The following is a 16,997-nucleotide window of genomic DNA, read 5'->3' on the forward strand; positions in this document are numbered from 1 at the left end:
TATCCCTAGTGGACATCAGGCATGAAGCAGGAAGCTTGGAACTTACTAAGTTTCTTTGACTCCCAAGAGGCCTGGCTGTAAGGGCACCACTGCCACAGCACATGCGTTCACACTTTGGTCTCCAGACTCCTGCTTGGTTTTGAAGTTTGGGAACTGTCCTCATGTCAGGATGGCTGCATCTCACCTGGAGAAGTTGTGTTTTGTAACTATTGACTGGAATCATTACTAACAGTACTCCATTTCACTATCCAAGCAAATTTTAGATGTAATGAACATTTACTAATGTTTTCTAAAACAGATCTTAATCTCACTAAAATTCATCAGAAAATTAAGCATCATAGGGTTGGGGATACAGCTAAGTGGAAAAGCATGTGCTTTACAGGCATGACATTTGGAGTTTAACCACTAATACCAAAGGGGATAAAGCATTGTGTATATTCTTATTCCCCAAGCAATATGCAGCTATGCGGCAGGAGTGGGTTTTCTCTGAGTGCACTCCCCTGGTATCCTTAGAACTCAGCTTTTGATGAGCTGTGCTGATGAAGAAAAGACATGCCACGCTGTGTTTTGGGCAAGATAATGAATTATATGTGTTGCTAGTCAACTTTGTTTACAAGTTTCTTTCAGGTGGTGAGAATGAGATATAAGTGTAGCTTATCTGTTAGAGACATGATCATCTACATACATGTTGATGTTCCTTTAACCAAGGTCCTACCACTGAGAAAATTTTCAGAATGGCCTTGTCCTTTTAAATATTTTACTTGAACTTTTTATGCAGTAATCATGGTTATCAATTCACTTATACAATGTGTAATAAGTCAAGATAATAATTTCTACCTCTTTCAATAATCACCTTCTGTGTTGGGAATTTAATATTTTTGTCATTTTGAACTGAATCATGGGTTGTTTTAACTAGTAATAGGCGTCAGGGGTGTTTCCTCCATTCTGTTTCCAGTTCCTTTGGTTCTTGTTCCTCCTGTCCTTGGCCTACTCAGTGTTCGGTGACCACAACTGCATTCCATTCATTTCTTTTCAAGACTGACTTGGTGGTATTCACAAGTTACCAACACAATGACCTTCAGTCCCTTTATGTCGCTGCAAATGACAGGATTTCAGTCTGTGTTCTTAAACCTCATATATAATTGTATGTGCATACAAAAACAGACACATACTCATACATGCAAATGATATGTATATGAAAATGCATATTATTATGATTAGTATATACAGCTGTGGTTTGGGTATGTAATCTCACATGTGGTTTTTTGTTATTTACTGGAAGGTTTTGTTTGTTTGGAAGTTGTTGTTTGAGACAGGCTGGCCTTGAACTCAAAAATCTTCCTTTACCTTCCTGATTGCTGGGGATATAGGCCGGTGTTACCACACCCAACTTGGGTGCCTTGTGTTCAATCCTTGGAACCCCAGTGTAATGTTCAAAGGGGAGCTTTTGCCATGTGATTGGGTTGTAAGAACTGTGACTTAGTCAATGGATAATCTGATGGGATCACAACTTGATGCCCTGGGAAGTAGTAGAAACTCTCAGAGTTGGAGGATCTTGGTTACTGTGGCATGTTATAACATGTGCTATCAATTGTCCTGGGCACATTTCTTACTTTCTGCTCCTGCTGATTTTGAGGTATTAGACACTTTGCTCTCCTGCCTGCTCCCCCACCATGGTTTGTGCCTCATCCACAATCCTGGGAACTACCACATACAGTGACTGTGAACCAACACCTGGGTCTGAAACAGAGAGCCAGGGTGACCCTACATCAAGCTGCTTTGTTAGCTGTTTATCCATAATAGTCACTGTTAACTAGTAGAGATGCAGTCTATTCTTTTTTAATGCTTTACTTTTTATAGATAGAAAACATACTACTCAGTGTACATAAAGACCCCTTGGTTGCATTTTAGTAAAACTGGCCATATAATTACTAAACCATGAGAATTTAATAAGTGACTTGATGTTTGCCCTGTTGTCCCAAGAATATTTTGCACTGGTCTCAGCATTGTTTAATCTGAACCATAGAAAGGACCCTTTTACAGCCTCTTTTACAGCACTATGTATGGAATAAATTCCTTTCTTTAGGGTCTACCAGGAGGTGAGATCTTTGCCAAATGTAAGTCTGTCTGGGATTCCTTCGGCTATAGAGCAGATGTTTCACCAGCTCCCTGAAGAGCCTGGGTCTATTTCCATTCTATGAAATGCAGTCTAACTACCTGACTAAATAGTTACTTTCAAAAGCGTTCTTTCTTCCTTTGCTGTGATTTCGAACTTGCTTTCTTAATTATAACAAAGTAAAAGGGAGGACCAATTTTTATGCCAAATTTTATTAAAATTCTGCAAATACCGACATTTCCATGAATTGTGAAAAGACTAAGGGAGAGTGCCATGTGAAGTATTTGACAGTGTGTTATGTATGTTATAAGTAATCAATATATATCATATATCCTCCATTCAACTACATAGCCTTTGCCCATAATATATTTGTGAAACAATATTTGATTATACATTAATTTTGAATAAGTATAATTTAATTTTTTTGTGTGGTTACCATGTGCACTTTATTGAACCCACTATGGACATGTGTGTGAGGGTTACATCTGTATATAACGAGGGGTAGAGGGCCAGGAGGAAGGTAGTTATGGATGGTGGAGTAAATGTCAGGACCAAAGGCCAGAATCCTCTGTTAAGTGTAAAGACGACTAGCAGAGAAAAAAATGCAGAGGACAGCCACGATGGTAATAACAACCTTGAGGATGCTGAGGACCAGGGCGCTGATGTTGAGGCACTTGGCAGTGGAGGTGTAGGCCTGGGCTCCAGTCATGTCACCCACCATCTTTCTGTCCCTAGACTTCACAGAGTAGGCATAGGCAATGAAACCCAGGCAGCAGAAGTTCAAGAAGAGTGTGTTGAAGAGGGACCAGACCACATAGCTGTTGTTAAGAAAGGCTGGTTTTAAAGCTTACTTCACTTTAAAAGAGCATCATGGAATTCTACCTAGCAGAGACATTGTCATTAAATTTGTATAGTAGCTTGTATTCGTAGCTTTCCATCTTAAGAGGTGTTTCTTCTTGGCGGAAACATAAAGATTTTGGCGTATTTTGTCTGTGAAGAAATGCTGTCAGGAATTATCTCTCTATTGCCTGAAATTGGGTGATATAAAGTGTACATAAAGCATTCTTCCCATAAAATTTGAAGGTCAGTTGACACAGTATCTCAAATAAGAATGAATTTACGGCCGGGCGTTGGTGGCGCACGCCTTTAATCCCAGCACTCGGGAGGCAGAGCCAGGCGGATCTCTGTGAGTTCGAGGCCAGCCTGGGCTACCAAGTGAGCTCCAGGAAAGGCGCAAAGCTACACAGAGAAACCCTGTCTCGAAAAACCAAAAAAAAAAAAAAAAAAAAAAAAAAAAAAAAAAAAAAGAATGAATTTACACTTTTGATATAGATGTATGATGCAGCCAAACCTAAGTAATATTTTAGGTCTATTGACTAAGAGTATTTTAAAAGAAGGCATTGATTCTAGTTGGTACTAATTTAACTGAAAATCAGGGCAAAGAAGAGAGACAAAAGAAACACACAGGCTTTATCATGTGCTTTTAAATAAACGATAGTCATACCTACAGTATTTGAAACCCACTTGAATTTGATGTCTCTTCACAGGCACGGTCTTGCTTCTTTTTCGCTGGTCTCATGTCAGCAGTTGACTTTCATAAAGTCATTTGCTCTTGAGCACATTTGCTCAAGTTGCAGATTACATTTAGAAAGTGTACCTGTGAATTACATCCTTGCTTCCTCAGCAGTCCTTTCCATGCAGATCTGGGACTGTGCCCATTGAGAACTCAATCCCTGTCCTGCATCCAACAGTGGAGTCTTTAAGAACAGTGAGACACACACTGCTGTGGATGGCAGACTGACCCCCCAGTTACTGTATTGCTGACATCGGAACGGAGGAGAGCAACATACAAGTGAATGCCTGTAAATTAGGTGGTGATTGCCCAGAGGGAGACAATGTGCTGTGGACAGTGGAGACCCTGACAGAGGCTCAAAGCGTTCCCGTGACCCCTGCAGTGTCTGTGACCCCTTCATCTTCCAGCGGGGTGTGCAGTGTCCCAAAGACCAACATGTTACCTGATACAACACCGTCAGAGGAAACTGGACCTTTCGTTGCCTTTGATTTCGTTCACATCCCATAAAGCAGTTTTTCGTGGTTGTTCATCAGTCTTATAAGCCTGTCCAGGGAGGGTTACACTTGACATCAGTTCACCAGCAGGAAAACCACAGACAGCCCATGTTCAGGGCTGGAATCAGCCACCCACCCATCTGTGAGTTATTTACTTTGTATCTTTAGGTTACATAAGTACTGTGTGACAAAGTTGATCCTGGGGAGATGTAACATACATGTCTACTCACCCAAGATAAGAAGCTCATGACAGACAAAGGATGGATACCACTAAGGTCCAGTTTGGGGAACCAGTGAGTTCTCTTGAGGTTACATAAAGAAATATGAGTGAGGGGTCACTTATAGGACCAGAAATGACTCAAAGACAGCCACATCACCAAAGCCTACCCCAGACAGCTCACAGACCTGGGAACCAGGAGCACACTGCACAGCTTGCAGGCAGCTCAACAGGTTGGAGAGTGTCCTTTCCAGGTGCCTCATTTAGTCTAAAGCTCTTCCAGGCAGCGTGGCTGGTCTCTGCTTCTTCAGGCAGAAGCTGTAGTCTGGAGTCTTTGCAGCTCGGCTTGTCTGAGAGTGACCAAGCTCAAGGTATTGCTTCCTTGGGGGAGGGGTGGCTACTGAATCTGGTCAGCTTCAGGGACTTCTGAGGCTCTTTTGAGTTGTTACCTTCCTGCCTAAAGAACTTCCTTTCGGGATCGAGTGTTTCAACAGGGCAAGATGGCAAAATCTGCACAGAGCTGGCACAGAAGTCACTCTAGGGATTCATCTCTCACAGCATCGGAGACAATGTCCAGAGACACACCCAGGCACAATAACCATTAACTCAGGGAATCCCAAAGATAGCAGCTTCCTAGCACATGGGACTCTGTGCACCTTCATTTTTACCATATATCACTAAGCAGTATCGTTGACATATTGCCTAATCAGTTTCCCAGGAGAACAGAGTGGACCAAATGTCATGCTATCTTTGAGAAAGAGGACAGGGTTCCCCCACACTATGGTGAATGTTGAAAAAATACAGAAAACTGGGAACATATCTAAATCATGTCTAATCAGTTTCCCCATCTTACATGGCACTGGAAGAAATCCCAGGGTTTGTAAAGTGAACCTGTGGTGTCTATGGCATCTCTCCAAGAAGCTACAAGGTTGGTCTGTATATAAAAATGCCTTCCTGTTTTATTACTTCAATTTTATGGGCAGACCTAGGGTAAAGACAAAATCCACTAAATTTTCAGCACAAACGCAAGGAAAAGAGAGGCCATCAGCCTTGTCTGTGTAATAACTACAGAAAGCCCCGTAAGAGCTGGGACACCTGTTGGTTTTTAGCAGTGCTCTTACCCTGCGAGGAAAAGTCACAAAACACGACAGAATCCACTAACAAGAGTTTTATTAAGGTGAGGAGAGAGGGATAGATGTGAACAGGCCTGTGGAAAGACATGTGTGAAGGGGGGCCTGGGGAACTTGGCGCCAGATTATAAAGGCAGAGCCGCGCCTGCGCACACAGGCCCACATGGCTATTCCACACATGCGCATAGATTACATGGTTGCACTGTGTGCTTTATGCAACCATGTGGCCACGGGGTCATGGGTCACGTCGGATGTTTGACCTGGAAATGACTAGGCGAAAATGACTAAGTGTCCTGCCGGGTATGCCCAAACTTAGGGTGGTGTTGGGAATTTCTATCAACACCTGTCAAGGAAATAATGATAAACAATTCATTTTAGATGAAATGCAAAGGAGTTTTTAAAAATATAAGACAGCTTTACTGCATTGATTTTTACCTTTAGAACTTGAATATTATAATCTCTCTTTCTGTGTGTGTGTGTGTGTGTGTGTATGTATGTATGTGTGTGTGTGTGTGTGTGTGTGTCTGTCTGTCTGTCTGTCTGTGCATAACTCCTTATTCTAAATTGCCACTCTCTAAAAGGCATGGGGTCCTTGACATGGCCATGGCCATGTCAATAACATGTTTACTTGGGATTTCATTTGCTTCTGATACACTCATTCAGGGCTTTCTCTACTCACCACAAATTAGATTTCCCATCAAAAAAATCTAATTTACATAAACTGTTACATCAGATGTAACCAAAGAGAAAACATTTAGATTTTAAGCCAGTTTAACTAAATAATTTAGATTATTCAAATATTTTTATTATTAGGATTAATCAGAAATATTTAGAATGCTTAAATGGACCTAAAGATATTTCATAATTAATTGTAATTGACCTTTTGTAATAATGCCTTAGAATCTGGATCTGTAGTCTTAAGACAGAAGGGTTTCTCAAGGACAGATTATATCTTTTGTTCTTCACCATATCTTAGTAACCTAGATACTAATTAATTAAATGTTGCTATTCCCTTCTAAAGCACTCTGTGTGTGTGTGTGTGTGTGTGTGTGTGTGTGTGTGTGTGTGTGTGTATGCACATGCACATAGCTGTCTATTCTAAATTTATATGAGTCTATTAATCTCAGGACCAGTCAAATCATGAGAGCTCTCTTCCATTGAGGGAGTATACAACTTTGTCAGTTCTCTCTGTAGTTGCATGAAGATAACTTTGTCAAGAAGAAAGTCTTCTCAGCATAGTTTCGGGACAGCTCTCTCAGGATAGTTTAGGGACAGCTCTCTTAGTGTAGTTTAGGGACAGCTCTCTCAGGATAGTTTAGGGACAGCTCTCTCAGGATAGTTTAGGGACAGCTCTCTTAGTGTAGTTTAGGGACAGCTCTCTCAGTGTAGTTTAGGGACAGCTCTCTCAGAATAGTTTAGAGATAGTTCTCTTAGTGTACTTTAGGGACAGCTCTCTCAGGATAGTTTAGGGACAGCTGTCTTAGCGTAGTTTAGGGACCATTCTCAGTCTGGGCACAAATCATCTTGCTTAATTGCTTCTTGTCTTATAAAACCATCTATAAAATCTCCCTGAGCTGACCTAGGGAGAGAATCCCTTTCTCTTTTGGTTCTTGTAGAATGAAGAATCACATTCAATCTTCCTTGATTTTTAAAGTGTATTTTACTCATCTAATTAGATGTTTTTATAAAATGCATTCTCATCCTACATTTGGAGCTCTCTGAGGAAAGTTGTCCCCAAACAGCAATGATTTTCAGTGCAGCTGCAGCATCAGAATCACTTTGGAACTTTGCAAACTTTATGATCTTACCCTTGACCCGCGGGATCACACAACTCAAAAGAAAGCCCATTCGTTTGTATTTTAAAAACTCTTTGGCTGATTCTGATGTATTTTAAAGTCATTTATAAAAAAGATCTCCCATGAACCCCATACACACATAAACACCACATGGTAAGTAACTATTTGCAGCCACATACACACAAGCAGAAAGCCACTGTGCCGATTGCCATGTATAATTTTCACCAGTAATTGAAACTATGGAAATAAAGCACAGGTGGAAAATGTCCTAGACAAAAACCAGTGAGGGATCACCTGCTCCCTGAGGACTGCTGTCCCAGAATGGCTCACTCTTCAGTAAGGCAGTGAAGCACAACCACAGAATTCCTCGGGTCTCGAATTCTCTGTAAATGTGCACAGTGAGGCTGCCTGCCCCCAAATACCGAACTAACTATTCCTCTGACTGATTCACTCCCAAGGCCTAAGATCAAATGAAGGCACACCATAGAACATGAGTCTGTTCAGATGTCCACTAGACTGGAGTAAAAGTTCTGAACTCAAGAGTTCCATTTGACATGCCTTTAAAGACTGGTGGTTCACTGTTTTTAAATTCTACATCTACATGTATATCTGTTTGTTTGGATGGGCACAGAACTCAGGTCCTGTGCAAGAGCTAGAATTCTTAGTCACTGAGCTAGTTCTCCATCCTAGGTTGCATGCTTTTAAAGGGGAAGGAGAAAATAATAACACGAAAGGAATCTTGACCATTCTTATGTAGCCAGGGGCCAACCCTCATTCGCTCGGCTTTGGCATTCCCTGTGAAACACACAATCTCTGAGGTTCCTGCGAGAATTGTGGAGGAAACAGCTTAGTTATAAGCACATGTCAGAAATAGGTCATGATCTTATTGTACAAATGAAAGATCCCTGTAGATAGAATGAAAATTTCAATTGCAGAACATTTTATTGATAATTTTAATATCTAAATTTCCTTATTTCCCCCGAAAGCAAATGTGGGCTTGTTTTCCAGATCAAAGAGCAAGAATTATTATTTCCCGCGTCTACTTTGCAGGCCCACTCTCTCCTCCCCTACTGGAGATGCGGTGAGTACTGATGTCATCGGATCCACATTGCAGGGGGAGGGGCCACAAGCGCACCCCCTGCTGTGTCGTGACAAGTGTCACACAGAGGGCAGTCTCCTCTATTGAGAAACTTTATCTTCCTAATGCACACAAACTGTGTCTTCAGGACAGAGAAGCAGTTCCTAGATCTTCATTACCCTTTAGAAATAAAGTTGTAGCTCTGGGCTCTCAGCCTTAGAGGGAACTGGTTGAGACAAAATGGGCGTCCTCAGTCTCCAGAGCCCATAACTCTCTATTACTCCGCCACACTCTGTTCTCCATTACTGCCAAACATGGATCCTGTGCATTGTTAATGTATAACAATACTGAAGAGTTGTAAATTGAAGGGAAAATCCCTTTATACTTGAAGAATGACCAATTTGCTCTCCATAAACATCTCCAAAATGTAGCTAAGTAGTTTAGAATTCTGAGTAGTTTTACAGCAAAGTGTACTTAGAAGCAATAACTACAAAGTTGTGCATTTGATTTTTCTAAACTTCTTGTGCACTTAGAACTTGCCACTTATTGAATAAAGTTAGCAGAGAAGAATTGCTAGTTAAACTGGAAAAAGAAGAATGATCACAGACAGCTTCATCCCCTTTATTAAAGAAAGTCTGTGAGTATAATTATAGAAGTAAAATAAATGGCTTCTTCAAGAGTTACTGAGAATTCTGAAATGTCAGTTGTTTTTAATAATACTTTGTTACTGTCATAGAAGAACATAATTTTTTTAAGCCCTAGAAGCAACTCTGCCATAAGAATTTTAGTCTCTTTGGTAGACAATTCCAGGAAGCCACGGTAAGGATGGGACAAGGAAGGAAAATGGGTGCCGTGGGAGGAGTAAAGACGCAGGGACCTGGTGGTCCAGACTGGACATAGAGTTCCCTCAACCTGTCTCAACGAGGAACCAAGACATGGCTATTCAGGAGTTGCCATTTTCTACCTAAGTGCCGCTCCCAAGGTTGTGCTGCCGCGGCCTGGCCCAGGCACAGACCCAGCAAGCTCTGGCTACAGAGAGTTGGCAGCATGCAAGACAGGAGTGGATGCAGAAAGCTTTTGGTGTCTAGGGAAATTTGAGTGCAGGCATATTACTGGACACCCACAAGTCTGTCACTGCACAGGTTTGTCGTAAGAGACACAAGAACAAGTCACCAAGTAACTAAATCCCATCTGCAAACCGGAGATCACAAAACACGCCCCTCCTAGATTCGTTCAGGGATTAAGGGGACCATGCTGGAAAGTCTGGTGCAAAGTGAGCCCTTCTATTAGACTCTCACCATCAACACTGTTTTCTTAACATGACGGTAACTAAATATGATTGACCAAAAAGTTGGTAAACAGCTGCAAGGGTCTTTCTTTCGCACTATTTTTAGGGTTATTTTATATTCTATTGGGCTCTGGCACTGACATTTTCTTTTGCTTTTATGGATTTCTCTGCTTGTGTGCTCTTTGGCATATCATCTTTTCAGCCCTAACAAGTGATTGATGCTGTCAATAGCCTCCTCACTGTGTCTTTGTACTACTGACTCCAACATACCAGCCCATCTTCCTTATGGGCAATAAAAATGGGATGTTGAGAACTGGAAAAAAAGCAAGTCTTTTCTCTTTTCCTGATTTTGAAGATAATGCCTCCAATTTTTCACTTGACCATTTAAAACACAAAGCTCCTATTTTCCTTAAATAACATGCTAATTATCTGTTAACCATTTCAGAACTGCTCTTTGGTGCATTTTATATTCCTGAAAAGAGATCATTATCAGGTCACAAGCCTGTAGGAAACAACAGGCTAGGTCAGACAATCAGTACTCAGGGTATTTTCAATGATGGGGATTGCTTTCTTTTTCTGCTCTCGGCTTCACTATTTTTATTCAATACTATTGCTAAACACAAATATTCTTTGCTGTTTTGAGTGATAGACACTACAGCAGAAGTCAATGGTTCTGCTTTTTACTCAATCATATGTACCAAAAAGTCAATAGAGTGAAAAGACAACATCTCAGATGGCCTGCTGCTTTAACATAGGTTATCAGTTCTCAGAAAATGGAAGAGTATTTAATTTTTCACAAAAAAATAGGAATTGTTTTAAAATTTATAAGTAAAGGCATAATATTTTAGATTTATTATGGCTCAAGAGTATACACTATAACCATGCAGATTTTAAAGGCATGAGGCTTTTCTTTCTATTCTATTGAACTACAATTGGGTATTAGATGTCAGAGCCCCAAGAAGAAACAGCTCTGCACATTTTTATTAAGTTCCGCGTAATTGAAGGAAATGTGGTGGGAAGTGTTCTGAGAATTCCCTGTGGAGAGAGCCCTGGCCAAACCAATGTAATTCTGTGATTATCTGTGGCCTGAGCATCTACCTGGGGACCCTATATTGAAGTCTGGGAGATAGAATGTAATAAATCACTCAAATAAAACTGGATTTAGGACTTATGGTGCAGGCAGAATTCTAAAATGACTCCTAATGACCCAAGTCTTCATATACCGAGCCCTCAGAGAAGACAATCAGTGAATTGTGAGATATCACTCCTGTGACTGTGTGGCTTTTATGCTTGTAATATATGTCCCCAAAGTCAGTCAAAAGAGAGGAGATCTTCAGTGGGCTTCATTAAGTCAGGTGAACCTGTTAGAAGGGCCCACAACTTCAGCAAGAAGGCTAGATAGGAGCTAAGAAAATGTCCACTGAAGCAAGTGTTAAGAACATTTTTATAACAAAAATCTGGGGAAGAAAAGCCTAAATGGTTTCCATTTAAGTCTCATTGGCCATGAGAACAAGCAGCGCAGAGACACTTGATAGACAGGGCAGTGCAGACAGCAGTTAGCGCTCCTGGACTGTTGGGGCTGTAAGCCTGACACACAGAAGCAAGTAAGCTCGAGAGGGAGGCTGTAGTAAGAGTTAGCTTTGTTTAGGAATGTGAAACAGCCTTTTCTTGTCTTAGCTGTTAACTGTCTAACATCCCCATCTCTCCTCTCCACCCCCTAGTCCTTGTCATTGAATTTAGACACCCCAGAGGGCAAGCAGTTAGAGAGAGAGCACAAGGGAACTCTGCCCTTTCTCCCAGATCGTCTAGTTGTTTCAAATAGTCTGTGTAATGATCTTAAAATATACGCTGTGATATTAGCCTGAACAAAATCCTGTCTTTCTTAATTGTGCCAAGCTATGGAGCACCAAAAGAAATGGCACAGGGGGTTTCTGCATCCAAATTGTTTTCAAAAGTCTCCTCCCAGATAGTTGGCACACAGTTGCAATCTTAGAAATTGAGGGCTGAAGTAGAAAGACTGCAAGTTCCAGGCTAGCCTGGGCTTCTTTCTGAAACCCCTGCCCCTCACCCCCCCACCCCGCCAAAAAAAGTAAGCACAAAAATCCAGTCCCCAAAGTCATTTTTTATGACTCAAATGAACAAGATTGCTAAGGAGCACTTTTCATTTCATTAAAACTTTAGTATTTGGAAAGCATATTCATTAATTCATGAGGTTTCAGTCTTTGGTTATAATAAAAACCAAGTGTGCCATTTGTAAATGGGAATATTAGGCAAGAAGGAAATGACTCTCAGATGGTACACTGCTGTTCAAGAAGACAAATAATTCAGCCCAGCATAAAATGCATTAACTGACATGAAGGTGCTTCAAAAAATGGGTGTCCTATCTCAAGAATAAACATGACTTTTCACTGCTTTCGGTATCCCCAAATATAAGATTTTCTATAGCTTGAACAAAACCTGCTTTAATAAATTTATAATGGCACAGTAAGGTAAACGCCCCCTTGGCCTCAGAGGATGTTTGAAAGTTCCCACTTCTACAGAGCTTGTCCGCGGTGCACAGTGGTGCTCCCTGACAGGATCCATGTCTCTGCTGGCAGTGGAGAGGAAGTAAGATATTGGTGCTTCCTAATGTTTACACAATTTTGTGATCAGAATACAAATTGCATGCAGAAGGCCAGAGTTAATGGAATAAGCATGTAAAACTCCCTGTGTAAAACCTTACCCAACACTAAGTATCCAAGCAATGCAGATCGTCGTCATAGGAGAAGATTCACGTTGGGGCACCAGGGATCTGACTGACTCCAACCAACAGCCAGTGATGGAGCATAGCTGTTTCTGCATGTTCACTTTAGACAGTCAGGTTGTACCTGTGGTTTGAGTTACTGCCTAAGGAAGTCTCAAGGTCAAAGCTTTGACTCATTTTATTATCTGTAGCCCCTTTGAGTGGTATTCTGCCCTGAAATGCTTCTCCTCGTGTCAATCTGAACTGTCTTCTACTTTTCACTTTGTATGACCTTACAAAGCTATAGCTGTTGCCTCTCATGGGCTTGTTGTTTTATATAAGCCATGAGAACTTAAAACACCAGACACATAAGAAGGAAGACAGGAAAGCATGAGGCAAATGGCTTCCTGTGTGCATTTACTTGGCACCTAATCTGGAATACCAACACATGGCTGATTGTGAAAGGAACCTAACACACCTGGAACACCTGGGCTGTGTAAAACAACAATGTAACAAAGCTCATGGCTGATAACAATTCTGATGGCAATGATGTTAATAATGGTAAGTGTAAATCGTCAACAAATAGTGTGATATAGAACAAAACAGTAATAGAATAGAATAAAATCATAATTTAGTGACAAGGACAATGCCTAACATGTGTTAGCCATTTGAATAAAAATAACATCCACAAACGCACCTGAGCAAAGGGATGGCACATTTCAGATAGAGACAAGATGACATGAGCCAATGCATGCACTTGGCTTCAAAAAGTAGGAAAAGGATAATGGTTACTTTATGACTAAAGAAGGAAAAGATGTGAGCAGAGCATCATCATTCAAGCAAGGTGAGGGGGAAAGGCATCACATAGCAACAGAGAGAGCCATGTCATGCATCTCTACTAAACCACTTTTATTTCTAGGCTTTACATTTTTCATTATTGCAATGCAGAGAGATTTCTAAAAGCCAGACACTGTTCATATTTTGAAAATTAAAATAGAACTTATGAACTAATTTTGTCACAATCACAAACTGATTAAAGGTATTAAAGAATAGAACTTAGGCTTCAGTAGGAATTTCTTCTTTTAAGAAAAGCCCCGAGAATTGGTGGCATTCATAAATTCATAAATTTGTCATCATTTAATGGGCCAGTCTTCTGAGCACACCCTTTGATATGCTGACTGTACTTCCAAACAGGCCTTACAGGTGTGAATGTTAAAACAAAAGCAAAAGCAAAACATAGATTCATTTTGAGGAAAAATCAAATTTAAACCATTGATGATTAGGACTTTAAGCCATGTGTTTCAGTTAGTAACACTGTATCATTTGGACTCACCTAGCTACTGCACTGAGACAATCAAATGTCATGTATTAACTCTTAAAGGGTCATTAAGGAGCAATATATTGCCCAGTGTCTAAGTGTGGGCAGTTGCTTTCGCCATGTACACACTTTTCTGGTGCCTGAATTAAGATGACAGCTTTTGTGAAATGGCTGCAACCAGATTTTTGCATTAACACTTCATTGCTAGAAGAATTTGGAAATCTTAAAAGCAAAGAACACTACTATGACTACTGAAAAATTTCAAGAAGTTTTGTAACATGGTACATAACTTTTTGTGTAACACTTTAAATATCATAGATATTATATTTACATCAGAATTCATATTAAATGAGTCATAAAGGAACACTGATGCATGGCTTAATCATCAGTATTAAAAATTCTTTTCATTTTGATGAAAGAAATGTTAGCGGGATGGTATTTAATATTAAAATGTAGTATTTTAATAACTGAATATTAGTGTGTTTTAGGTCATTTGTTTTTGTATTAAACAAAGGGTTCATTTATATATTAAGTTTATATTTTGAAAATTCATTTGTATTTAAGACTCTAAACTTGAGAAAGAAATGAAGAGAAAGCCGTTTAGCAGCTTTAGGAGGCGACTATTTTGTTTGCCTGTGTATGTCTGTTTACTTTTGGCTGTCTAGCGTAAGGCAGGTATTTTTAGCCTTGACTGTAGGTTTCTGCTCTCCATTTACATCATCTCCTTTGTGTTAATGTGGTTACTTCAGAATTCTTCAATCTGGCATTCATAACTGTCAACTGGCTCCATATGCTCTGAGGAGTAGCTTAATGTCTCACTCACCAAAACACATTTTCTACTTCACAACTGTCCTAAAATTATGCTTATCCTCCTTGAGTATCAGCTCATCAGTTCTTTCCTCCGCTTCATTATGTTGGCTTCTTGCTCCTTCCAACATTGACTGTCATTAGTGTTTTTGATCATAGCCATTCTAACAGGTGTAAGGTGGTATCTCAGAGTCATTTTGATTTGCATTTCTCTGATGATTAAGGATGTTGAGATTTCTTTAAATGTCTTTCAGCCATTTGTGATTCTTCTTTTGAGAATTCTATGTTTAGCTCTTTAGCCAATTTTTTAATTGGGTTGTTCAGTATATCGATGTCCAGTTTCTTGAGTTCTTTATATACTTTGGAGACCAGTCCTCTGTCAGATGTGGGGTTGGTGGAGGTCTTTTTCCATTCTGTAGGCTGTCTTTTTGTCTTATTGACTGTGTCTTTTGCCCTACAAGAGCTTCTCAGTTTCAAGAGGTCCCATTTATTAATTGTTGTGCTCAGTGTCTGTGCTGCTGGTGTTTTATTTAGGAAATGGTCTCCAGTGCCAATGTGTTCAAGAATACTTCCTACTTTCCCATCTATTAAGTTTAGTGTAACTGGACTTACGTTGAGGTCTTTGATCCACTTGGACTTGAGTTTTGTGCATGGTGACAGATATGGATCTATTTGTAATCTTTTACATATTGACATCCAGTTATGCCCACACCATTTGTTGAAGATGCTTTCTTTTTTCCATTGTATAGTTTTGGCTTCTTTGTCAAAAATCAGGTGTTCTTATGTATGTGGATTAATGTCACGGTCTTCAATTCGATTCCATTGGTCTGTATGTTGGTTTTTTATACCAGTACCAAGCTATTTTTATAACTATAGCTCTATAATAGAGCTTAAGGTCAGGGATGGTGATGCCTCCAGAGCTTATACAGGATTCTTTTAGCTATCCTGGGTCTTTTGTTTTTCCATATGAAGTTGAGTATTTTTCTTTCCAGGTCTGTGAAGAATTGTGCTGGGATTTTGATGGGGATTGCATTGAATCTGTAGATTGCTTTTGGTAAGATTGCCATTTCTACTATGTTAATCCTACCTATCCATAAGCATGGGAGATCCTTCCATTTTCTGATATCTTCTTCAATTTCTTTCTTTAGAGATTTAAAGTTCTTATCAAAAAGGTCCTTCACCTGTTTAGTTAGTGTTATCTGAAGGTATTTTATATTATTTGTGGCTATTGTAAAGGGTGATATTTCTCTGACTTCTTTCTCAGTCCTTTTATCATTTGTGTATAGGAGGGCTACTGATTTTTTTGAGTTGATCTTGTATTCTGCCACTTTACTGAAGGAGTTTATCAGCTGTAGGAGTTCCCTGGTAGAATTTTTGGGGTCACTGAAGTATACTATCATATCATCTGCAAATAGTGAAAGTTTGACTTCTTCTTTTCCAATTTGTATCCCTCTGATCTCCTTTTGTTGTCTTATTGCTCTAGCTAGAACTTCAAGTACTATATTGAATGAATATGGGAAGAGTGGACAGCCTTGTCTTGTTCCTGATTTTAGTAGCATTGCTTTGAGTTTCTCTCCATTTAATTTGATGGTGGCTGTTGGCTTGCTGTAAATTGCCTTTATTATGTTTAGGAATGTTCCTTGTATTCCTGATCTTTCTAAGACCTTTATCATGAAGGGGTTTTGGATTTTGTCAAAGGCTTTTTCAGCATCTAATGAGATGATCATGTGGTTTTTTTCTTTCAATTTGTTTATATGGTATATTACATTGACAGATTTTCGTATGTTGAAACATCCTTGCATCCCTGGGATGAAACCTACTTGGTCATGGTAGATAATTTTTTTGATGTGTTCTTGGATTTGGTTTGCCAATATTTTGTTGAGTATGTTTGCGTCAATGTTCATAGGGAGATTAGTCTGTAGTTCTCTTTCTTGGCTGCATCTTTGTGTGGTTTGGGTATCAGGGTAATTGTAGCCTCATAAAAAGAGTTTGGTAACGTTCCTTCTGTTTCTATTGTGTGGAACAATTTGAAGAGTATTGGAATTAGTTCTTCTTTGAAACTCTGGTAGAATTCTGCACTGAAACCATCTGGTCCTGGGCTTTTTTTGGTTGGGAGACTTTTAATGACTGTTTCTGTTTCTTTAGGGGTTATTGGTCTGTTTAAATAGTTTATCTGGTCTTGATTTTACTTTGGTATGTGGTATCTATCCAGAAAATTGTCCATTTCTTCCAGATTTTCCAGTTTTGTGGAGTACAGGTTTTTGAAGTATGACCTGATGTTTCTCTGGATTTCCTCGTTGTCTGTTCTTATGTCTCCCTTTTCATTTCTTATTTTGTTAATTTTGGTGCTCTCTCTTTGCCTTTTGGTTAATTTGCCTAGGGGTTTGTCTATCTTGTTGATTTTTTCAAAGAACCAACTCTTTGTTTTATTGATTTTTTGTATTGTTCTCTTGTTTTC

At 39.7% G+C, this 16,997-nt stretch overlaps 1 protein-coding gene and 1 pseudogene across 13 annotated transcripts in view; one reads left to right on the forward strand and one right to left on the reverse strand.

Annotated features, from left to right (window-relative positions):
- The window catches only part of Mctp1 (multiple C2 and transmembrane domain containing 1), a 589,465-nt gene that overhangs the window by 264,799 nt on the left and 307,669 nt on the right, over nucleotides 1-16,997 (forward strand). The gene's annotated exons all lie outside the window — the stretch shown is intronic.
- Nucleotides 2,531-3,695, reverse strand: LOC102915800 (interferon-induced transmembrane protein 3 pseudogene; annotated as a pseudogene).

This window comes from Peromyscus maniculatus, chromosome 15 (genome assembly GCF_049852395.1).
Source record: "Peromyscus maniculatus bairdii isolate BWxNUB_F1_BW_parent chromosome 15, HU_Pman_BW_mat_3.1, whole genome shotgun sequence".
Classification (NCBI taxonomy): domain Eukaryota; kingdom Metazoa; phylum Chordata; class Mammalia; order Rodentia; family Cricetidae; genus Peromyscus; species Peromyscus maniculatus.